At 49.2% G+C, this 25,021-nt stretch overlaps 1 protein-coding gene across 5 annotated transcripts in view; it reads right to left on the minus strand.

Annotated features, from left to right (window-relative positions):
* Positions 1-21,864, minus strand: part of LOC114808650 (core histone macro-H2A.1-like) — a 104,077-nt gene extending 82,213 nt beyond the window's left edge. For all 5 annotated transcript variants that reach the window (XM_029056436.2, XM_029056435.2, XM_029056433.2 and 2 more), the window contains exon 1: positions 21,794-21,864. The gene's annotated coding sequence lies outside the window, so the exon portion shown is untranslated. The remainder of the gene's footprint in view (positions 1-21,793) is intronic.
* Between the last annotated feature and the right edge of the window lie 3,157 nt (positions 21,865-25,021).

Here is a 25,021-nt window from a genome sequence, read left to right on the forward strand (position 1 = left end):
GCTCCATTCTATAAAATCTTCTACAATGACCACTTTACAAGAATGAAAAGTTCTAATGAGAGCTATAAAAACAGATTTAAAACATACCCATGAATAGCAATTAAAGTTAATTTAACCTGCATTTGCGCTTCTAGGCCATTTTTGTCCACACAGCCAACTAACAACTTTGAAATGGCCATATGTTTCTCCGATTCCCATTGGCCAAGAGCAGCCAGGAGTTGATATGTGTGGTTATGATTTCCTGATCATCAGCTATTACGGGGCCATGAGAAAATGCAAACATTTTAGTGCTCTCTTGCATCTACAAATGTGGAAATCTGCCTCCCTTTGAAAAGGATGACAGAATCTGAATCGGGGTTCAAAAGACCGTCTGCTGGTTGCAGTGGTTTTGACCCACCTCTGTGGTATGGCTGGTATTGCTCTTCTGCATGATCCACCGACAAACATGTCTGTGGTGAGGGACTTCCTTTACTGAGTTCCCCACATCTCTCAAGGGAACAAAATGATTTGCGTGCCATATGCTTACAATGAGGTTGTAATCTCGGTGGACCCCTCAGTCACTGGGCTAGGAGGGCTCTCAAGGGTATGGTATTGAACTCCTCTGCCTTAAGGTACGATTGCCTTGAAGCCAGAGAAGAGAGAATTCTCTCCCTTCTTAAATTTACCCGGGGATAGAGACTGTAAAACCTCTACGCATCTCTTACTTCCATGGCTCAGGCCTCGGCCCGAAGACCAGCCCTCTGCCAAATTGAAAATGTCTCCTCCTAAATTGGCAGATCTACTGCCTCTTCTCATCAGTGACGGGCTTCTCAGGGCCAATGTAGAATGATCAACCACTGGAGCAATTAGCCAATTAGGGTATTTACTGAGTGCTTACTGTATGTCAAGCAGTGTATTAAGCTCTTGGGAATGTATGATACAACAGAGTTGGCAGGCACATTCCCTGCCCAAAACAAGCTTAAGGTCTTGAGGGAGAATCAGAAAACAATGTAAATAATTTATAATATATCATTTTTTAGAGTTTCTTCTTAAATATCACCAGTCCCGCCCACAGGATCCCAAAAGTGGCCAGAAGTCTAGGATCATGATGGTGGGATAAGATTATGTTGTAAGAGTTAGCGTTTAGAGACACTGGGTGGTGCCTGATACCTGGAGGCACAGGAGGAAGAGGTATCAACTTAACCCACATGGCATCGGGGTGCTGGCATCAAACATGGCTCAGAGCAGCCACCAAACAAAATCTCGCCATGCTGGGGATTGTGGTGACCAGCTGAGGGTGGAAAAGCACGAATCATTCAATCCCCAGCCTCCTTCACTCCCTCCCACACAACCAGTGTGGGACAGAAGCACCTACCATCCCAGAGGAACCTGAAAAACTGCTCCAAATGGAATCTAAGCCAGGGATGGAAGTGCGACTACTCTCTCCTCCAAGAACTAGGTTTTGCTACTGAATTTTACAACAGTGATTTGGTCATTAGCTGTGGTTTGTATTGTTCAAGTGTCTGCTAACCTCCATTTAGATGGTTGGGGACAGGAACAATGTCTAATCTGTTTTACTTGTAATTAGTTACCCCAATGGGTTGGCAAGGTGTTCTGGTAACTTAATAAATACATCACTCCTACTACCAGAATGGCCTAACTCCCTAGGAAATGGTTCAAGGCCAAAGAAGTCTGGGGGATACAGAGGGCATCGGCAAGAAAGACAAGTCCCTCACACAGAGAAGCTGGCAAAAAAAGGCTAAAGTAAAATATTGACAGGCCTCTGCATACTATGCTCTGTGACGCTAGTAGCAATGAAATGTGAGGCAATAGAATGTTTAGCGGCTAGTGAGACTGGAGGGATGAAAATCACTTGGATCATGGGCAGGCAAGGAACTCATGAGGAAAGACCAGGCTGGGCCCATGGTGTGACATAGTTTGCGTATGGCAGGCGGGAACAACACAGAGACTAAACAGTGAATGGAACTGAGCATTTTCTGGATACACAGCACTGCACTGAGCACTTGGGTGAGTGCAGTACAATAGAGTTCCAATAACATTACGGTCTCTGAAGGTCAGGAAGCACCTTGGGATCTGACTGGGTAAAAATTTCAAATATATATATATGTTAGAATTGCAGAGTCCTACATACTGCCTGACCTGAAAATTGGTAGCTGACACCAGGAAAGCTGTAAAATTTAGGTCAGGTAATATGAGCAAGACTCTTCAATTATCCTCACCTACATTGGCTGAAAGATGCATATGAAAGACAGACAGAGATCAGATCCTTGGATAAAATAAATTTTGGGTTTTTTGGGTCCCTAAGGACAACAGGAACTAGAACCCTGGAGGACCTCCTTCCACCTTGCCGCTCCGCTCCGCTTCCACCTCTCCTCCCACTCTCGATGATCAGGTCTCCACTCTCAACTCCACCCTCTCTACTCATCTCAACTCTCTTGCCCCCCTTTCCCTCCGCCGCTCTCGCTCCACTAACCCACAGTCCTGGATAACCTCCTCTGTCCGCCTCACATGCTCCTATGCTAGAGCTGCCAAGCACTGCTGGTGAAAGTGCTCCGCTCCAAACAAAAACTCCTCACTCTAGGCTTCAAGGCTCTACATCACCTTGCCCCTTCCTACCTCTCCTCCCTTCTCTCTTTCTACCGCCCACCCCACACGCTCCGCTCCTCTGCCACCCATCTCCTCACCATCCCTCGGTCTCGCCTATCCCGCCATCGACCCCTGGGCCACATCCTCCCGCGGTCCTGGAACGCCCTCCCTCCTCACCTCCGCCAAACTGATTCTCTTCCCCTCTTCAAAACCCTACTTAAAACTCACCTCCTCCAAGAGGCCTTCCCAGACTGAGCTCCTCTTCTCCCTCTACTCCCTCTACCACCCCCCCTTCACCTCTCTGCAGCTTAACCCTCTTTTCCCCCTTTCCCTCTGCTCTTCCCCCTCTCCCTTCCCATCCCCTCAGCACTGTACTCGTCCGTTCAACTGTATATATTTCCATTACCCTATTTATTTTGTTAATGAATTGTACATTGCCTTGATTCTATTTAATTGCCATTGTTTTTACGAGATGTTCTTCCCCTTGACTCTATTTATTGCCATTGTTCTTGTCTGTCCGTCTCCCCCGATTAGACTGTAAGCCCGTCAAACGGCAGGGACTGTCTTTATCTGTTAACGACTTGTTCATTCCAAGCACTTAGTACAGTGCTCTGCACATAGTAAGCGCTCAATAAATACTATTGAATGAATGAATGAATGAAAGAAAGTCCAAGATCCAAGCCGTCCTCATACATTTCAAATTTATCCTTTCCTGTCTTTCTGCCCTCTCCACCAGGCAAAACTTCTCCCTCATCGATACCCATGCCCATCACCCCCGCCAATTGTTCCAGACCTTTAACTCTCTCCTTAGGCCCCCTGTTCCTCCCCCTCCCCCATCTCTTACCCCCAATGATCTGGCCACCTACTTCATCACAAAAATCAACACAATCAGGTCTGAGCTCCCCATAGTCACCCCCCGACTCTCCCCTCCCCCCCACCAACCCTCTCCCCTACTTTCCCATCCTTCCCTGCAGTATCCTCAGAGGAAATCTCCTCCCCTCCTCGCAAGTGCCACCTCTTCCACCTGCGCCTCGGACCCCATTCCCGCTCACCTTATGAAAACCATTGCCCCTTTCCTTAACTTCTATTTTTCACCACTCAATCTCCAATGGCTTCTTCCCCTCTGTCTTCAAACATGCCCATGTCTCCACCATCCTAAAAAAAACCTCTCTTGATCCCATTTCCCCTTCCAGTTATCGCCCTATCTCCCTACTACCCCTCTTTTCCAATCTCCTAGAACTAGTCGTCTACACTCGCTGCTTAGAATTCCTTAACTCCCATTCTCTTCTGGACCCCCTCCAATCTGGCTTCCGGCCCCTCCACTCTACCGAGACTGCTCTCCCTAAGATCACCCATGACCTCCTTCTTGCCAAATCCAATGGCTCCTACTCCATTCTAATCCTCCTGACCTCTCAGCTGCCTTTGACACTGTCGACCATCCCCTCCTCCTCCACACCTTATCTCACCTTGGCTTCATGGACTCAGTCCTCTCCTGGTTCTCCTCTTATCTCCCTGGCCGGTCATTCTCGGTCTCCTTCACAGGCGTCTCCTCCCCCTCCCATCCTTTAACTGTTGCAGTTCCTCAGGGGTCAGTTCTTGGCCCTCTTCTGTTCTCCATTTATACTCACTCCCTTGGTGAACTCATTCGCTCTCACGGCTTTGACTACCATCTCTATGCAGATGACACACAGATCTACATCTCTGCCCTGTCCTCTCCCCCTCCCTTCAGGCTCGCATCTCCCTTCAGGCTCGCATCTCCTCCTGCCTCCAGGACATTTCCACCTGGACGTCTGCCCGCCACCTAAAACTCAACATGAGCAAGACTGAATTCCTCATCTTCCTTCCCAAGCCCGGTCCTCTCCCAGAATTCCCTATCACCGTGGATGGTACGACCTCCCTTCCCGTCTCTCAGGCCCACAACCTTGGTGTCATCTTTGACTCGTCTCTCTCGTTCACCCCACACGATCCGTTACTGAGACCTGCCGGTCTCACCTTTACAATATCGCCAAGATCCGCCCTTTCCTCTCCACCCAAATGACTAACTTACTGCTACAGGCTCTCATTATATCTTGGCTAGACTACTGTGTTGGCCTTCTCTCTGATTCCCTTCCTCCCCTCGCCCCGCTCCAGTCTATTCTTCACTCTGCTGCCCGGCTCATCTTCCTGCAGAAACGATCTGGGCATGTCACTCCCCTTCTTAAACACCTCCAGGGGTTGCCTATCAACCTCCGCTCAAAACAAAAGCTCCTCACTCTAGGCTTCAAGGCTCTCCATCACCTTGCCCCTTCATACGTCTCCTCCCTTCTCTTTCTACTGCCCGCTCCGCTCCTCTGCCACCCACCTCCTCACCGTCCCTCAGTCTCGCCTATCCGGCCATCGACCCCTGGGCCACGTCTTCCCGCAGTCCTGGAACGCCCTCCCTCCTAACCTCCGACAATCTAATTCTCTTCCCCTCTTCAAATCCCTTAAAGCTCACCTCCTCCAAGAGGCCTTCCCAGACTGAGCTCCCCTTCTCCCTCTACTCCCTCTACCACCCCCCCTCACCTCTCCGCAGCTAAACCCTCTTCTCCCCCCTTCCCCTCTCCTCTTCCCCCGTCCCGTCCCACCCCCTCAGCACTGTACTCGTCCGCTCAACTGTATATATCTTCATCACCCTATTTATTTTGTTTAATGAGATGAACATCACCCTGATTCTATTTATTTGCCATTGTTTTTATGAGATGTTCTTCCCCTTGACTCTATTTATTGCCATTGTTCTTGTCTGCCTGTCTCCCCCGATTAGACTGTAAGCCCATCAAAGGGCAGGGACTGTCTCTATCTTTTGCCAATTTGTACAGTCCAAGCGCTTAGTACAGTGTTCTGCACATAGTAAGCGCTCAATAAATACCAATGAATGAATGAATGAATGAACTAGAGTACTGAACTCTCCCAAGTGCTTACTACAGTGCTCTGCATACGGTAAGCATTCGATAGGCACAACTGATTGGTTGAGTGGTATAAGTAGTCAGCATCACTAACAGCATTCATTGAGCACCTAAAAGTGTACTGTTCCAGGGAATTGGGAACCTACAAGTAAAAGACCGGCTCTGCCCTTAAGAAGCTTAAAATCTAACAGGGGAGACAAGCATACATAAATGCTAACCTTATAAAAATACGATAGCCAACATGGAAAGAAGAATGTGATGAATTTAATTTCGAGGAATTGTCAGGTGGAACTGAATGTTGGGATAAAATGTGATAGAGTCACTATGCAAAAGGGATCTAACAACTTAATCAAATTTAACATTCTTCCCAAAGTGGGGAGGATGGAGTGGTGGGAAGATGGATGCAAAAAAAACCAAAACAAGAATATACAACTGTAGAAGAGAAAAATGACAAAATGTTGGCCTTCACTAGAAAGACAAGGAAAGAAGCTCAAATTACCGCTCAAGACATTCCAGTAGAGAGGTTCTGAATGGTCCATGACAGGGTCCGATTTGTATATGAGGTATTTGATTGGCTTAAAATTTGCCTGGGCGTCCTATCAATTCTACTAATCCTGAGGCCAAAGGGGGTGAACCATGATCCAACATGATGCCACTCCTCACCTCCTGCCAGTCATATGATGCAACCTGATGCTAGCCTCATGCCCACCCACACTGGGTTGAGCAGTGGCCGCAGCATTCCCTGGTCTGGGGGTAACCCCTTCAAGTAACTGCCGCTAGCCCTACGGAATGCATTTTTTGTCTGTTTTTTTTAATAAAAACAAAAAGACATAAGAGGAGTCTTGCAGGTGCTTTCCTGCTTTCCAGGATGCCAAATGGGGAGATGGACTGGCAGAATAAGCCAGTATAGAGTCATTTCCATTTGTACTGGTTTCCTGCTTTGAGAAGGGGAGAAAAAGAACCCCTTCTGACCTCTCTGTCTCTTGGTCCAGCAGAGGATGTGTACATATGCAACTCCCTCCACCCACCTGGACTGGAAGTGATATCAACAGCAGCTCTCAGTTGACCGTGAGGAGAGTTCTGGCTCACACAGTTCCAATTAGACTGTAAGCTCACTGTGGGCAGGGAATATGTCTGTTCACTGTTTTATTGTACTCTCCCAAGCACTCGCTACAGTGCCCTGCACACAATAAGCACTCAATAATTTGGATTGACTTAACGACTAGTGGGAGCTGCAGCAGCTCTCTGTAACTGGCAGGGAAAGCCACTGGCTGAGGGGGCCCACACTGGGGTCTTCCCTGCCCCTGCCACGGAGGTCACTTCCAGGTTCACCCGTACGTGATCTGATGGAAACCTTGCAACTACCTCGTCTCATTTCATTCCTCCCGAGCTTCACAATAAGACCCACTCCCCTTCTCCCCAGCACCATCCCCTGCTTAGTTCGGGTGATCCAATAAACTACAAGAAGATCAAATTGTTAGCTATCATCTTGATAGATTTTGCCTGAATAATATTTCTTAGAGCAGAATGTACCATCTGGTCATGGACCTGTCCTGAGGGCAGGAGGAAATATGAGACTGCAGAGAAGGAGAGGGGTCAGGCTTGGGAATCATCCATGTAGAAACGGTACTTGAAGCTGAGGAGTGAATGAGTTCTCTAAGGGAGTGGGTGTAGATGAGGATAAAAATGGGACCCAAAATTGAGCTTGGGGGGGATTCCCACCATTTGAGGTAGGAGGCCGACAGGGAGCCCAAAAGAGAGACTGAAAAGAAACAAATAGGCAGAGAACCAGCATAAGACAGTGTCAATGAAGCCAAGGTTAGATAACGTTACCAGGAGAAGGGGTTGGTCCAGTGTTGAAGGCAGCTGAGGAGTCAAGAAGGATTAGGATGGACTAGAGGTCTTTGGATTTGGCAAGAAGGGCACTGTTGACCTTAGAGAGGGCATGGTGTGGAGGGGGTGGAAGCCAGACTGAAGGGGTGGAAATCTACTGATACTTAAGGGTAATAGATTCAAAGCGAACAAAAGGAAAAACTTCTTCAACCATGGGGCGAGAGGCTTATGAAATTTGTTCTAGATCACAAAAAGCTGTGCAGTTTAAAAACCAATTAGTTCAAGTGAGGTTTGGAAAATTCCACACATAAGTGACCCATGAGAAGTGACCAGACAGAAAGATCAGTATGTAGAGGGATAAATGTTACAGATGTTTGATGATCTATCTCAAAACATTACAAGGACTTGTGCAATTTTGATCTCTCTCTCGGCTCTCCTTTCATTCATTCATTGGTATTTATTGAGCACTTTCAGTGAGCAGAGCACTGCACTAAGCTCTCTTCTGGATCCCTCCAATATTTTCAAGTTCCTTCACATACTGATGCCCAAAATTTACCAGTGCTCAAAATGAATGGTGATTTTTGAGCACCTACTGACTGTTGTGTACTGTATTCAGTACTTGAGAAGCATGGTAGCATAGTGGAAAGAGCCCAGGACTGGGAGCCAGAAGATTTGGGTTCTAATTCCAGGATTGACACTTGTTCACTGTGTAACTTTGGGCAAGTCAAGTCTCCATGCCTCAATTACGTCATCTGTAAAATGGAGATTACGACTGTGAGACCCATGTGAGACAGAGCCTGCGTCCAACCTGATTAGCTTGTATCCTCCCCAGTGTTTATTACAATACCTAATACATAGTAAATCTTTAAATACCATTTAAAAAAAGTCACATGGAACATCAAAGAAAACAGCCTACAGCAAGGACGAGCAAATTAGAGACAAATAATATTAAAGTATATATTATTTATGAATAGAGTGAGCAGGGACTTACATGCTCCAATCAGGGTAGTCTCTAGCTATTGTAACCTGGAATCATGAGCTCTGGTTCTAACAGCTCAATAGAAAATAGGCACCAGTTATTCTTCACAGTTGTACATTATGAAACAGACAAATGGGAATGCTCACTCTATGTTTAAGATACTGAACTACGAAGAATTCTTGAGTCCCTGGGAATGAATCGTCTACTTGACACATGGCAGAGAAGGCAGAATCGGTAGCCAGACTCTGCATCATAAAGAATGTCCATGTCACATTCAAATCTCTGAAACAGAGTACCAGAAGCATGACCCAAATGCAAATCTGAACTCTTTCATGTTGCCAAAAGCTCCAGACATTGTGCTCCATGTCTGTAAAGCCTGTACTACCCCCCCACCACTGTCACCAACCGACCTTCCCCCCCCAGCCCCATCCCCTCCAATACAAACACACACACACACACAAACAACACACAAACACACTGCACATTTGGGGAAAAGACGCAACATCTTTAATTCTATATAAGCTCTCTGTTACAATTTCAAATGTCATTTGGTCAGAAGTTGAATTTATGAAATGATGAATAAAGGAATCAACTGAGGCTGCCGACAGGCAACTTCGTCTTTTGCACAGTCCCTCTCCTCTTACACTACAAATCCTGAGCCCTATTCCTGGCAAGTCTTGAGCCCTATTCCCCTTCGGCTGCGATCGCCGACTCAACAGGGCCACGACCGCCTCTCCCAGGGAGCTGAGCCTTGGACCGCCCGGTCCCATGCCTGGCTAAACCTTTCGCAACCCTGACCACTGCACCACCGCTCAAGGACTCCACCACTAAGGATCTCCCTCCCCGCCCCCCACCCCCCGCAGACATGCCAGCCACCAGCTCCCATTGGGCTCCCCTGCTCGGCCCTGGGGAAAGTGTGCTCCCCTGCTCGGGCCCGGGGACATTGTGCTCCCCTGCTCAGGTCCAGGGACAATTGTCCTCCCCGACCGGCCTCCCCCAACTCTGCCCAAAGCAGCCATTTTGGGAAGCCCTCACTCCCTCTTCCCCCGTGAGGTGATTGATCTCCCCCGCCCGGGTGACGATGTCCTTGTTCTCACTGTGTTACCTTATTTTAGTCGCCACCTACGCCCGCAAACCACCCCGGATATCCTCAGGGCTCCCGCAACTGCCTCAGAGACATTTGGTTATGATCCCTGGGACTCCACTTGCCGTTAGCCTATTGACTGCGATTTTGATCAGGTCGACTCTTAGTCAAGTCACCCCCCGACCCTGGTCATCACCTGCTTATTAATATTATTTTATTGTATCATATTGTATCATGTTACTATATAACCGCTTTTGCATGTTATCGTTGTTCTCAGTGCTGCCACCCACCTCTCCGGCCTCACCATGTCCTTCCACACCGCCTCCTCCCATCTGTCCCTCCCAATCCTCTCCTTCCCCCTCCCCTCTCTCGCCCAGCTCTTTCCCACTCTCTCCTCTGCCTCCTTCCCTCCTCCCCTACCCCGCCCTAGTACCCCACTTCACCAGCACCATCCCTCTTCTCCCTCCCCCTACTCTCCTCCCCAGCAAACCCCCTCCTCCCACCCTCCCCCCTTCCCTCTTCCCCACCCAGGCCCCATCCCAGTCCTCCTCTCCCACCGCCACCCCTCCTCCCCCTCTCCCCGTCCAGGGCTCCACCACCTCATTCCCATCCAAACCTTCCCCTCCCCCAGCTCTGCCCCCCTCCACCCCTTGCAACCACAGCTACTTTCAAATGTGGCCTCTGGACCCCCCCCCATTACAGGTAAACTACCTTTCACCCTTGACCTTTTCTTTTCCCGCTCCCTCCTCCTCCTCACCCTTACGAAGATCTGGCTCACTCCTGAAGACACAGTCTCTGCCACTGCTCTCTCCAGCAGAGGCCTCTCCTTCTCCCACTCCCCCAAACTCACCAGAAAGGGAGGAGGCATTGGATTCCTCCTCTCACCCCGCTGCCGTTTCCGCACTATCCCTCCTCCCCCTTCCCTCTCCTTCCCTTCCTTCGAAGCCCATATCATTTACCTCTACCACCCCCTCCAGATATTTGTAGCCGTCATCTACTGCCCTCCTCGTCCCACCACCGACTTCTTCAACCACCTAGACCCCTTTCTCACCTTCCTTCTCTCCTTCTCTCTGCCCACTCTGATCCTCGGAGACTTCCACATCCACATGGATGCACCCAGTGACTCCTCTGCCACTCATCTGCTATCGCTCCTTGACTCTGCCGACCTCCTGCTCCACCATACCTCCCCGACTCACCGTCTCGGTCACACCCTCGATCTCGTCATCTCCTACCGCTGCACTATCTCCTCCCTCACCAACTCTGAAATCCCTCAGACCATAACCTTCTCAGGTGGCTCATCTCTCACATTCTCTCCCCCTGGAAATCTATACTACTCCCCCACAGAGACCTCCGCTCTCCTGATCTCATCCATCTCTCCAAAAGCATCTCTCCCCACCTTGCCCCATGTCCTAATAATGTTGGTATTTGTTAAGCACTTACTATGTGCCGAGCACTGTTCTAAGCGCTGGGGTAGACACACGGGAATCAGGGTGTCCCACGTGGGGCTCACAGTCTTAATCCCCATTTTACAGACGAAGTAACTGAGGCATCGAGAAGTTAAATGACTTGCCCAAAGTCACACAGCTGACGAGTGGCCGAGCCAGGATTCAAACCCATGACCTCTGACTCCAAAGCCCGTGCTCTTTCCACTGAGCCACGCTATGTCCTCTCTTCCTACTCTTGATGACCAGGTCACCGCTCTCAATTCCATCCTCTCTACTCAACTCAACTCACTCGGCCCCCTTTCCCTCCGCCGCTCTCGCTCCACTAACCCAGAGCCTTGGGTCACTGCCTCTATCCGCCTCCTTCGCTCCTATGCTCGAGATGCGGAGCACTGCTGGTGAAGGTCCAAGCACCAAGCCAACCTTATCCATTTAAAATTTATCCTTTCCTGCCTTAACTCTGCCCTCTCCTCTGCCAGGCAAAACTTCTTTTCTTCCCTCATTGACACCCATGCCTGTCACCCCCGTCAATTGTACTGGACCTTTAATTCTCTCCTTAGGCCCCCTGTTCCTCCCCATCCCCTCACCCCCAACAATCTGGCCACCTACTTCATCACGAAAATTAACACAATCAGGTCTGAGCTCCCCAAAGTCACCCCCCCCGCATTTCCCCCCAACCCTCTCCTCTACTTTCCCATCCTTCCCTGCAGTATCCTCAGAGATCTCCTCCCTCCTCGCAAGTGCCACCCCCTTCACCTGTGCTTCGGACCCCATTCCCATTCACCTTATAAAAACCATCACTTCCCTCCTCCCCCTCTTAACTTCTATCTTCTCACTCTCCACTGCTCACTCTCCAATGGCTTCTTCCCCTCTGCCTTCAAACATGCCCATGTGTCCCCCATTCTTTCAGGCTCTCGTAATATCCCGGCTGGATAATTGTGTCAGCCTTCTCTCTGATCTCCCTTCCTCTTCTCTCTCCCCGCTCCAGTCTATTCTTCACTCCACTGCCCCGCTCATCTTCCTGCAGAAACGCTCTGGGCATGTCATTTCCCTTCTTAAAAACCTCCAGTGGTTGCCTATCAACCTCTGCACGAAACAAAAACTTCTCACTCTAGGCTTCAAGGCTCTCCATCACCTTGCCCCCTTCTACCTCTCCTCCCTTCTCTCTTTCCACTGCCCACCCCACACACTCCGCTCCTCTGCTGCCCACCTCCTCACCGTCCCCCGTTCTTGCCTATCCTGCCGTTGACCCCTGGTCCACGTCCTCCCACGGTCCTGGAATGCCCTCCCTCCTCACCTCTGCCAAACTAATTCTCTTCCCTTCTTCAAAACCCTACTTAGAGCTTAGAGCTCACCTCCTCCAAGAGGCCTTCCCAGACTGAGCTCCCCCTTTCCCTCTGCTGCCTCTGCTCCCCGTCTCCCCCCCCTTCACCTCCTCTCAGCTAAGTCCCCTTTTCCCCCTTTCCCTTTGCTCCTCTCCCTCTCCTTTCCCTTCCCCTCAGCACTGTACTCATCCACTCAACTGTATATATTTTCATTACCCTATTTATTTTGTTAATGAGATGTACATCACCTTGATTCTATTTATTTGCTATTGTTTTAATGAGATGGTCATCCCTTTGATTCTATTTATTGCTACTGTTCTTGTCTGTTTGTCTCCCCCAATTAGACTGTAAGCCTGTCAAAGGGCAGGGACTGTCTCTCTCTGTTACCTATTTGTACATTCCAAGCGCTTAGTGCAGTGCTCTGCACATACTAAGCACTCAATAAATACAAATGAACGAACGAACCAACCAACCGAATCAGTCTTGGAAAACAACCTCAACTTGGACGTTTTAATTCCCACATCTTCTGAAAGGAGGCAGCAAAGACGAGGAGGAAGAACATAGGGTCTGGGCTTCAGAAGATCTGGCGTCCAGTTCCAGCTTTGCCACTGGCCAGTTGTATGACTTTAGGCAAGTGACTTAACCTTTCTGAGCTTCAGTTTCCTCATCTGAAAATAGGGAAAAATTATCCTATCTCACTCTCACTAGAATGGTGTGTCGACAAATGGGAGAAGTAACATGAAAGAACTATGTAATCTTCAAGGTGGCAGCATTACAGTAAACACACAAATCACAACGCTGCTCTAGCTTTCCTTGGCTCTACACAATCCAATATGGCTGTATGCACACTTCTATACATGGAGGAAGACCCTAAATTTCCCTATTTCCCTCTAGACTGCAAGCTCGTTGTGGGCAGGGATCGTGTCCACCAACTCCTTAAATTGTACTCTCCCAAGGATTCTGTAGAGTGCTTGGAACATAGATACCAATGACTGGCCATAGGTGAGGTCTGTTACTGTCACCTTGAGAGTAGCAAGTAAGCACAACAATCAAGAATGAGAAGCTACAGGATGCTACTGCAAGGAATCTGGAAAATCTTGGACTTTCCCGCCATTTACCGAATGAAGCTCAAGGAAGGAACACACACCTGGAGGTTGTACCTTTTGCAGCATTTTGAACAGAAGCAATCAGCACTGGACATGGAGACATTTTCTTACAGCTACTATCTCTAAACCCTCAGATGAGGTCAAAACCAGGCAGCTGACCCCACCTTTTCAGAAGGTTTTGATCAATCCTTCCACTTCTCTGTGCCTCAGTTTCCTTCTCTGTAAAATATTCATTCATTCATTCAATAGTATTTATTGAGCGCTTACTATGTGCAGAGCACTGTACTAAGCGCTTGGGATGAACAAGTCGGCAACAGATAGAGACAGTCCCTGCCGTTTGACGGGCTTACAATCTAATCGGGGGAGACGGACAGACAAGAACAATGGCAATAAACAGCGTCAAGGGGAAGAACATCTCGTAAAAACAATGGCAACTAAATAGAATCAAGGTGATGTACAATTCATTAACAAAATAAATAGGGTAACGAAAATATATACAGTTGAGCGGACAAGTACAGTGCTGTGGGGATGGGAAGGGAGAGGTGGAGGAGCAGAGGGAAAAGGGGAAAATGAGGCTTTAGCTGCCGAGAGAGGTAAAGGGGGGATGGCAGAGGGAGTAGAGGGGGAAGAGGAGCTCAGTCTGGGAACGCCTCTGGGATAGGGATTAAAATAGGGATTAAAATTAAATTAAAATTAAATTAAAATTAAATTAAATAAATTTAATAAATTAAATTAATTTAATCAATTAATTAATTAATTAAATTTAAATTAAAATAGGGATTAAAATACCTGTTTTCCTTTCCTCTTAGACAGTAAGCTCCATGTGGGACAGGGACTGTGTCCAACTTGATAATTTTGTATCTGCCCCAGTACTTAGTACAGTTCTTTGCACAAAGTATGCATATTTTAAACCCTTAGAATGAACATCACAATTATCTCTGCTTATGAATGGGAGGCACTATATTTTATTCTCCCAAGCACTTAGTAAAGTACTCTGCAAACTGTAAGCACTCAATAAATATGACTGACTTTGCAGTCCAGGAAATGAGGGTATGGGAAAAAAAATAAAGGGCTCAGCTGAAACAGGGCAAAGACTGATGTTTTCAGGAATTACATGCACCACACTGGTCTGAGGAGACAGAAATTCCTGCTGTTTACTGGACAGTCCTAAGAGCTGAGGAAAACACACTCAACTCAGGCAGAACATGTACTTTTGTCTGAGTCTTGTCCAGAACCTGGCAGTGAAATGAGGGAACATTCTTCTTTCTGTCTGGAAACATGGTTGCATGCACACAAGCAGGAGGCTTCAATCAATCCATCATTCGCATTTATTCAGCACTTAATCTGTGCAGGGCACTGTATTAAGCACTTGGGAGAGTACAACACAACAATAGACACATTCGCTGGCCACAACAACCTTACAGTCTAGACGGAAAGACACATTTAAATATAAATAAATTACAGATATGTATAGAAGTGCTATGGGACTGGAATGTTGAATAAAGGGAGAAAGACAGGGTGACGCAAAGGGAGTTGGAAGAGGAAATGAGTGTTTAGCCCAGGAAGCCCTCCTGGAGGAGATGTGCCTTCAGTAAGGCTTTGAAGGTTGGGAGAGTACCTGTTTAATGGATATGAAGACGGAGGGTGTTCCAGGACAAAGGAAGGATGTGGGCAAGAGGTTGGCGGTGAGATAGATGAGATCGAGATATAGTGAGTAGGCTGGTATTAGAGAGGGAAGTGTGTGGGTTGGGTTGGAGTAGGAGAGTAGTAAGGTGAGGTAGGAGGGGGCTAGGTGATTGAGTGCTCTAAGCTTGTTGGTAAGAAGTTTCCGTTCGATGCGGAGGTAAATGGGCAATTCACTGGAGGTTTTTCAGGAGTGGGGAAACATGAACTGAACATTTTTGAACAAAAATGATCCAGGCAACAGAGAACTGAAGAGGGGAGAAATAGGAGGCAGGGATGTCAACAAGGAGGCTCACAGTTACGATAAGTGACTGCACTAATGTGGTAGCAGTTTGGATGGAGAGGAAAGGGTGGATTTCAGAGATTTTGTGAAGGTTGAACTGACACGATTTAGTGAAGGATTGAATATGTGGGTTGAATTAGAGAGCAGAGTCAAAAATAATGCCAAGGTTACAGGCTTGTGAGAAGGAAGATTGGGGACGCCATCAACAGTGATGGGAAGGTCAAGGGGAAGACAGGGTTGGGTTGGGAAGATAAGTTCAGTTTTAGATACGTGAAGTTTTAGGTGACAGCAGCACATCCAGGCAGAGATACCTTGAAGGCAGGAGGCAATACGAGACTGCAGAGAGGGAGAGAGATTAGGGCTGGAGATCACTGACTTGGGTATCATCTGCATAGAGGTGGTAGTTGAATCCATGGGACTGAATGAGTTCCCCAAGGGAATGGGTGTAGATAGAGAATAGAAGGGGACCCAAACTGAACCTTGAGCGACCACCAAAGTTAGGGGGTGGGAGGCAACGGAGGAGCCTATGAAATAGATTGAGAATGAGTGAGCAGAGAGAAAGGAGGACCAGGAGAGGACAGTGTCAGTAAAACCGAGGTAAATAATATTTCCAGGAGGAGTTGGTTAACAGTTTACGTCCAAGGCAAATCAAAGATCAAAGAGGATTAGGATGGAGTAGAGGTCATTGGATTTGCCAAGAAGGAGATAATCTGGGATCTTTGAGAGGGTAGTTGCTATGGAGTGAAGGGGACGAAAGCCAGATTGGAGGGAGTCAAGGAGAGAATTGGTGGAGAAGAACTTGAGAGAGCGAACGTAGACAACTCAAGGAGTTTGGAGAGGAATGATAAGAGGCAGATGGGGCTATACCTAGAGGGAGCTGTGGGGTCAAGGAAGGCTTGTTTCAGGATAGGAGAGACATAAGCATGTTTGAAACCAGTGGGGAGGACAACACTGGAGAGCGAACTGTTGAAGGCGGTGGTCAGGGAGGGAAGAAAGGAGTGGCAAGTGTTCTAATAAGGTACAAAGGGAGGGGGTTGGAGCATAGGTGGGGGGATGTACTTTGAGAGAACGCCAGAGATTCTCCTCGAGAGAATGGTAGAGTTGAAGAAGGGGCAGGGGAGATTTTAGGGAGATCATGCCTTAGTTTCAGTTTCTTCAATAAAGTCCTATCTTTACATCTCCATATTCTAACCCATCCAAACTACCACCACACTAGTCCAAATGGTTGTCCATCTATCTCTGCACCAAGCAGAAACTCCTCACTATTGGCTTCTCTCACTCTAACCCATAATACCACAAATATATTATTAGGTAAGCTCATTGTTGGCAAGGATTGTGTCTACCATTTCTATTATTCTCCAAAGTACTCTGTATTGTCTGCAAAAAGTGCTCAATAAATACTATTGATGGAAGGTATTCAATCAGCTCTCTCCTAACTCCACTTCTATTATAACACAGCCTTTACACTTTGCTACACTTTACCTACTGTGCCACAATTTCTTCTCCACTGATTAGGTAATAATAATAACTGTGGTATGAGTTAAGTGCTTAGTATGTACTGGGCACTGTACTAGGCGGTAGGGTGGATACAAGCAGATCAGGTTGGACACAGTCCCTGTCCCATGTGGGGATCACAGTCTCAAACCTCATTTTACAGATGAGGTAAGAGAGGTATAGAGAAGTGAAGTGACTTGCTCAAGGTCACACAGCAGACAAGTAGCAGAGCTGGGATTAGAACCTATGATTCTTTGACTCCCAGACCCGTGGTCTCTCCACTATACCATGCTGCTTCTACATAATCCTCCCTCCTACCTGGAACTCCCTTTCCCTTCATAACTAAGAGACCAGCAATCTCCCCATCTTTAAAGCCTTACCAAAATCATAAATCCTCCAGGAAGTCTTCCCTGATTAACTCTCATCTCCCCCCTCTATTCTCCCTCCCTACTGAGAGGCCTACGCACTTGAGTCCATACCCTCTGAGTACTTTAAGACATCATCCCAACCTCTATCCCATTTATGTACATATCCCTATGCTCCGTGGCTTCCCCATCTGTAGCTAGATTGTAAGCTCCTTTAGGCAAGCGGGGATGGTCTCTACCTCTGCTACTGTACTGCTCCAAACACTTAATACAGTGCTCTGCATAAAACAAGCACTCAGTAAAAAACTGTTCATTGATTAGGAAACACTAACACAATTATTCTCGGCTAAAGGCAGACCACTGAGGCTCACAGGGGTTTAGGATTTGCCGAGGTTACACAAGATGATGAACAGCAGATTCAAAAAAGAATTCTGGCTTCTGACTGCTGTATGGCAGTCAAGGAGATGTGCTGAAATGGTCACGGCCATAACACCACCCTGTCTCTCACCACTTTGCTATTCTATATATGCCTGAAGTCTTCCAAATCCAATAGCCCACCACCCCCTCCGGTTTGACTTGCACCTCCCCAATCTTGGCAGTCCCTACTGCTGAGCTCTAACAGCCCAAAAGGGTCAATCATGAACTTAAGCTAGCCATCACATATTAGTAATGAATAAAGATATCCTTAAGCCTAATCATGGCATCTATTCCCATGGCTATATCCCCCCTCTCTCCCTTCCCATCCTCCCCACCAGGCAAGACGGCTGATTCTTGGCCATTAGTCGCTCATATATTAGAATGCTGTCCCAGGATAATAAGTGGGTGAGCTACCCCTTTTACCCAGAAGCACATCATCACTCTTCACCACAACAAATCCGAGCCCTTTAATTCCAGAGCGCGTGGTGCTAATCCTGTTAATAACATTTTCTTCCACTTATTTCCATCATATAAAAGTTTAAAAATGTGACTCCTGTCACCTTCCGAGAGGTATCAGGATACAGTACAATAACCATCTCTCACTGTGCTGTTGGCGGTAAAGGTGCTTTGACTAATTGGCACATGAGAGCAGCCAATCAGAAATGTAATCTGGGCCCATTCATAAAAACACCACCTGGGAAGTGCGCTAGATTCTCTTTAGAGTATCCTTCTTAGAGGAATGTAGAATGAAAGTGCCATCAGCTTTCCCTAGGGTTATCTCAGACACCAGATCCTAAAAGGGAGGCATAATAAAGGAAAAACTCTGCAGGAAAGCCCTCTCAGGTCCTATAGCCTACATATGTGGTTTCTGGGTTACATCGGAAAAGAGGAACCCCGCTACAGAGAGCTGCTCGATTCATTTACCACCCCTTCAGTTAAGAGAAATCATCTTCCTTCCTGAAATTATATGAGACAAGAGACTCTGTCAAGTGATTCACAGAGCTACTGACAAGGGGGGTCACACTCCCTTTTGCACATATTTTTGCACATATTTTGGAACTACTCTCTCAACACTGATTTCCCCTGGTACCAGATGACAGGCATTAGCCCCTTACCATATCCTGGCAAGAATAGTTATTTGCACTGGCAACCCACCCCAAATACTTAGTAAGAGGTTCAAATAGCTCCACAGTTCTGACAATGATGGGAACTGACAATCAAAAAAAGAAAAGAAAAACTTCCTTTAGCATGCTTAGGGGTAACACTCAGAATGAAAGATGGATAGATACTATTACTGACAGATCCTGAGGGAAGACTTAATAGTCAGTTTTTCTTAGGGAAGTTTTCAGGTATTTGTGACCTTTAAAGGTGTATATGGGAGGCAATATCTGAGGCCACAGAAACACCGGGCAGCACGTTAACCCATCCAATTGTCTTTTCAGAGCATCACCAAATACCTTGTTCCTTTGCATTCTAGCATTCAAAATTCTATATGGTTCATTTCCTCCTTTTTTTTCCATTCCACCAATAAAATTACCATCTTTTCTCTGGTTGACTAGACCTTTCTGCCCTCTGAAAAACCATAACTTGGTCTCAACCTTTTTCTGTCTCAACAAACCCTCCTCTGCATAGCACTTTATGGCAATATCTACAAATGTGCATCCTTGGTGAGGCAAAACTGTTTCTGCAGACAGTGGATTCATTAAGGCCGACAGACCTAAAACAGAGCAGAGATTCGGAGATTGGCAACATTCTCTTTAAATGCCCCTACCAAGCACAGCTGGAGGAATCGGGCTGAGTAAAAATACAAGGAGGATCGCGGGGAGCTGAAATGCTCAGGAAATGTTTCCATGGAGCCTGTGACGGGGTTTCCTATGCATTGTTAAATGAGTGGAAAAAAGGAGAGTGATCCATTTTGGGGAATTAAAGGAGACAACTCTCAAAGGCAATCAATCAGTGGTATTGTTTGAGCACCAAGCTCTGGTCAAGGGTAACAGAAGCAAAACATACCTTTCCTGCCCTAGAGGAGCTTACAATCTCATGGGGGAGGTGGAGAGAAATGATGGACAATAACGGGAAGGAATTAAACTCTGCACAGCAAAATATTTCCATCAGTCATATTGATGGAAAGCAAGCAGCGTGGCTCGGTGGAAAGAGCTCAGGTTTAGGAATCAGAGGTCATGGGTTCTAATTCCGGCTCCGCCACCTGTCAGCTGTGTGACTTTGGGCAAGTCACTTCACTTCTCTGTGCCTCAGTTACCTCATCTGTAAAATGGGGGTTCAGATTGCGAGCCTCACGTGGGACAACCTGATTACTTTGTACCTATCCCAGCGCTGAGAACAGTGCTCGGCACACAGTAAGCACTTAACAAATATCGACATTATTATGCGCTTGGGGTTTCCAAAATACACGGACTGATGACAGACGGGGGGGGGGGGGGGGGAGGGTGTAGTAAGGCACCTCATTTCTAAATTTGCTCTGAGGTGTCTGTGTTCCTGGGCCATTAGTTTCAAGTGGTCCTGAAACTAATTTCGCCTGTGGAAGACGCCCGCTCCAACTGTAGACCCTCACACCCCAAAAGTAATCAGTGGATGCCAGCAGGAACCTAGAACTCTCCGCGGCCGGGAGCTGTCCTGCTTGCATCCCTCCCCACTTTCAAACGCAATGGGAGCTTCGGTGATTAGCCTGGGGGAGCGGAAATTCTCTTCTTTCTTCTGCGGCAACGACGAGGACAGGCGAACTCGGGGAGGAAGCTCGAATTACAGAAGCTTTCGCAGTTTCATCGGCCTCCCCCTGCCCCTTTCCTCCCCGAAGAACGGGGAGAGCGAGCGCGGAGGAGACCCAAGGTGGGGGGTGGGAGGGGGAGGAGGGGGTGCCCTGTGGGGAGAAGTCGCCCCCCTCCAACCTGTTGCTAAGTGACGAGCCGCACCACGTGCTCGCCCCCACCCCCCCGAGACCTCGGATCGGCTCCCTCCCCCCGCCCCCCGGGCGGCGCAGCACACGGGGCTTTGGAGGGAGTCTCCTTTCAAAACCAAAGAAAACAAAACAATCCGGTGGGTCCCAGCCACACTGCAAACAAAAGGTGGTGCGGCCCGGGCGGGGCCGGGGCCCCCCGCCCGGTGGCCGGGACCCCGGGTCGGGTCCTCCTCCCGCTGGCCGCGGGGCCGGCCTGGGCACCTCCCCACCGCCCACCGCCCCCCGCCCCAGGCCTGCTTTCCTCCACGCCTCCGCGTTTGCGTTCGGTTGGTCCGGCGCTGTCTATGTAAACCCCTCGCCCCACCCCCCGATCGATCGATCGATCGATCGATCGATCGCTCGGTCGAGAAATGAACTCCGGGGCAGCCCGGTACCGCATCTCCCCAGTGGAACTTAAAACCCCTCGAAGACACCCCGACAGACAATAACCACCCTCTCCCTCCCTCCCCTCGCCTCCAGCCTCCGCCCCCCCAACCCCGGGCTGGAAGGGAAGGGGGCGAGAGGGCTGGTTCCTCTTTCTTCCCACTGCGCCTTCGGGACCGGTGGGAGTGGGTTGGGAGGAGAAAAAGGCCGAGCTGGCCCCTTTCGCCTCACTCTGCACAAACGGCTGGGAAATCCACCCGCTCTCCGGCCCACGGTGGGGGCAGGAGGAGGAGGAGGAGGAGGAAGAAGAAGAAGACGGAACGGGGGTGGAGGGAACGAGGGATTGGAAGGAAGCTGCGGGGAGGGGAAATCCCGCAGGGGCTCCCTCGTAATAGCGCTACCCACGGCCGGGAAAAAAAAGCCAGAGGGGATACATCCAGACCCGCCCCATCCCCCTTTGCTCATTTGCTTTGTTTGGGTTATTATTCTTGTTTTTCTGTCTAGGGAGTCGATTCGGGGGTTTATTCGGGCCAGCAGCTTCGCGGCGCGTTCCCCCTCCCCCGCCGCCCCCGCCCCGTGAAATGCACTCGCAAGAAAAGAAAGAGGGGGCGGGGGGGAGGGGAGACGGAGATGCTCCGACCCCTTCCCCACGCCCGTCTGCCCTCCTCCGCCGCCCCACCTTCCCCAGCTCCCGGAGGGAGAGACCGAGAGACACGATGTATGCAGGTTGGGCGACGATACTGCAACGCAACGAACGAGCACAAAGCCCTCGGCGTCCGTCCGGCCGGCCGGCCCGGGGTCCGGAGGGGGTGGGGGTTCGCAGGGGGCGGTTCCGGAGGGGGGAGCTGGGGGGTCCGGGTCGGGTGTGGGGCCCGCGGGGGCCCAGCACAGATGGGAGATAAGAACCGGGAACATATATGTCAGTCACTTACAGCGCAGCTCCCGCAGCAATATGTCTCCTGCCTCTGGCTGGATGTCTCCCTCTCTCCCTCTCTTCCCCCACCCCCCCGCCCCGCTCGCTTTCTCTCGCTCTCTCTCCCGCTCTCCCCCTGGCTCGCTCGCTCGCTCGCTCGCTCTCTCCCGTCTCAGCCGCTGGGTGAACTGGAACCAGTCGCCAGGCTGGGCCAATTCCCACAATGCACAGCGAGCCGCTCGTCACATCCCATCCCGGCCCGTGTCCGGCCCTGCCGCTCTCACCCCTCCTTTTCCTCCGCCCGAGCGCCCCGTGAATTCCCGTTCACCCGTCCCCCTCCTCTTCTGCCCCTTCCCCCTCCCCTCCCCCCTTCCCCTTTTCCTTCCCCCTTCTCCCCTTCCCTCTTTTTCTCCCCCTTCCCCCTTCTTTACCCCTTCTCCCACCTTGCCCTTCTTCTCCCCCCTTATCCCCCTTCCCCTTTTCCCCTTCCCCCTTCCCCTTCTTCCCCCTTCCCCGTCTCCTTCCCCCTGCCCCAGGGCGGGGGCGTGGGCCGCTGCTCAGTCCCAGGCTCTGGCAGATCTCCTGCGTCAAGGTCCATTGCAATCCTTGCTTCCCCCGCCCCCATGCCGCCCCATCTTCGGCCTAGCACAGCGCTGGACGAGGCCCCCAGGCCGGGTGAAAGCAAGGCCACTCAGGGGCCCGTGTTCTACGGGGGCGTCGCTCCCGCCCCCTCGCCCCCCGCGCGCTAAGCACGTTCGGGCAGAATGCCGGACTGGCCTCAGGGGCCAAACTTGTCCCCACGTCCCTCCGGGGCCCTGTGGCCAGTTGGAGGGCTGGAGTGGGTGAGGCTGAGCCTGCAGCTGGGCCCGGGCATCGCCCTCCCCGAGACTGGTAACTTCTTTTCATTATCCTCTCGCCCCCCCTTCCCTCAGGCCTCCCCCTCCGCCAGCGCTGTGGGGCAAAAAAGGGAAAATAAACCTGAGCAGTCCGAAAGGGAGCAGCAAGAATGACAGCCAGATCGCCCTTTTCCCTCTGAATTGTTTCAAAGCAGATGCATTAGGGCTTCTTCAGAGGCTGAGTCATGCGGCCCATGGTGGTGGGGGGTGTTCCCTGTAGTCTCGAGGGTGGGCTGGCACCATTGGCATGTGTGCCTAGGAGGGCACTGGCCCCAGACCCAATAGCTCGGTCCGCACGGGGTCCAGCGTGGCCCATGGACGCGGGGAGCAGGGGCCCCAAAAGGTTGCACAGTATTTTCTCCGTGCCCACTCTTTCGGCTGGTGGAATACAGCCTCCAGCCAGGGATAGGGACCAGACGGTTCCCCATGGCTCCCACGGCCTGCAGGGAGGGCTGGAGCCCGTCGTGCAGGGCAATTTTGAGTTGATCCCCGCTTAGGGATATGCAGTCAGGCCTGCCATAGCATATCGTTTTGCTCTGCCGTCTGTCTCCCCCAATTAGTCTGTAAGTCCGACCCTGGGCAGGGATTGCCCCTATCTGTTGCTGAATTGTACATTCCAAGCGCTTAGTACAGTGCTCTGCACATAGTAAGCGCTCAATAAATACCAATTAATGAATGAATATGCATTCTCACCACTACGCTGGCTAGAATGCTACTGAGCAATTAGGGAGCATCCCCGAATGAATGTGTCCGGGTGCTAAGTAATTGATTTCCCCTTGTTTGTAACTTAAAACCTGTCTTCTCCTCTATCCCTGATAGGCAGGGATCATGGCCACCAACTCTATCGAATTGTACTCTCCCAAACACTAAGTATGGTGGCTCGACACACAGAAAGTGCTCAATGAAGACCACTCGTCGATCGATGTCTGAAGGGGAAGAGTCTGTATAGAAACACTAAGAACTAACAGCCTAAGAAGGGATTAAAAAGGTTTAAAGTCTCCTCCACATACATGGGTTAGAAGATGTGTATCTTTTAACACATCGGGCTTTCTTGGTTTACTATAAATCAAATGATTTTGATAGGATATTTATTTTTTGGATGGGGAAGGGTCTTGTCCTAAACATCCAGCTTGCTAAAATGGAAAACGTGGACGTTTCAATTAACTCAGAACACCTCCACCTTGCTTTTTTTTTCTTTTTTTTTTTTGCAGAAAGGGGAAATCCCTCTCTCCCTCCTCCCAGAAAGGGACCAGAAGTTCCAGGTAAAAAGGACCAGGAGAAAATGAACTACTACTCATCCCTCTTGAAATGAACCAAGTCCAATTCCACCATTGGGGTAGCATAAATCTCCTGATAGTGTTTGCTGATGGGGTTTGTCCTCCGGGCTCTGCCATGGGGAGAAGTACTGTTAGTCATTGGCAAAGGTGGTAGAACTCTCCCTCAACTGGTGGTGGTCCCTTTGAAACTGACTCTTTAACTCTTTGTATCTGTGAGCTGGGATGAATTGTTTCATGTGGCACAGAAAAACTGCATGAATATTTCTTTTCATTGTTGTATTGTACTCTCTCCAGGGCTTAGTACAATGCTCTGTACACAGTAAGCACTCAGTAAATGCAGTTGAATGAATGAATGGAATGATTGGCATTATGGAATGATTGAGAAGCAGCGTGGCTCAGTGGAGAGAGCATGGGCTTTGGAGTCAGGGCTCATGAGTTCGAATCCCAGCTCTGCCACTTGTCGGCTGTGTGACTGTGGGCAAGTCACTTAACTTCTCTGTGCCTCAGTTCCCTCATCTGTAAAATGGGGATTAAGACTGTGAGCCCCACGTGGGACAACCCGATTCCCCTATGTCTACCCCAGCGCTTAGAACAGTGCTCGGCACATAGTAAGCGCTTAACAAATACCAACATTATTATTATTATTATGGAAAAAGGGCAACATGTGGGGAAACTTTGCTTTAAATTCCAAGTAAAAATCCTCCTTTTGAAGCAGGTGACACCCCCCCCCCTCAAAAATACTGCATTCCACTATGTTTAAGAGCAGTGCATTCTGTAAAATGTCATTTTAATGTAGGAACTTTGGAATAAATTTGAAAAAACAAATTAGTCAATGATTTTCAGTGTCAGAGGTCAGGACACATGAACACCAGTTCCCACAGCAAGGGGAACTTCTTTCTTTTGTTCCATTCTAAAAAAAAATGTTACTTTTGCAGAAATCCCTACCACCAGTAAGTAAAATCTGATGGGATTATACCATAGAGTAATGCCCAGGGTCCTAGCTACCAAACAGCCACTTTTAACATTTGTGTATTTATTGATGTCCATCCTCAAAACTTGTCTATATAGTAGTAT

Source organism: Ornithorhynchus anatinus, chromosome Y1, assembly GCF_004115215.2.
Source record: "Ornithorhynchus anatinus isolate Pmale09 chromosome Y1, mOrnAna1.pri.v4, whole genome shotgun sequence".
NCBI classification, from domain to species: domain Eukaryota; kingdom Metazoa; phylum Chordata; class Mammalia; order Monotremata; family Ornithorhynchidae; genus Ornithorhynchus; species Ornithorhynchus anatinus.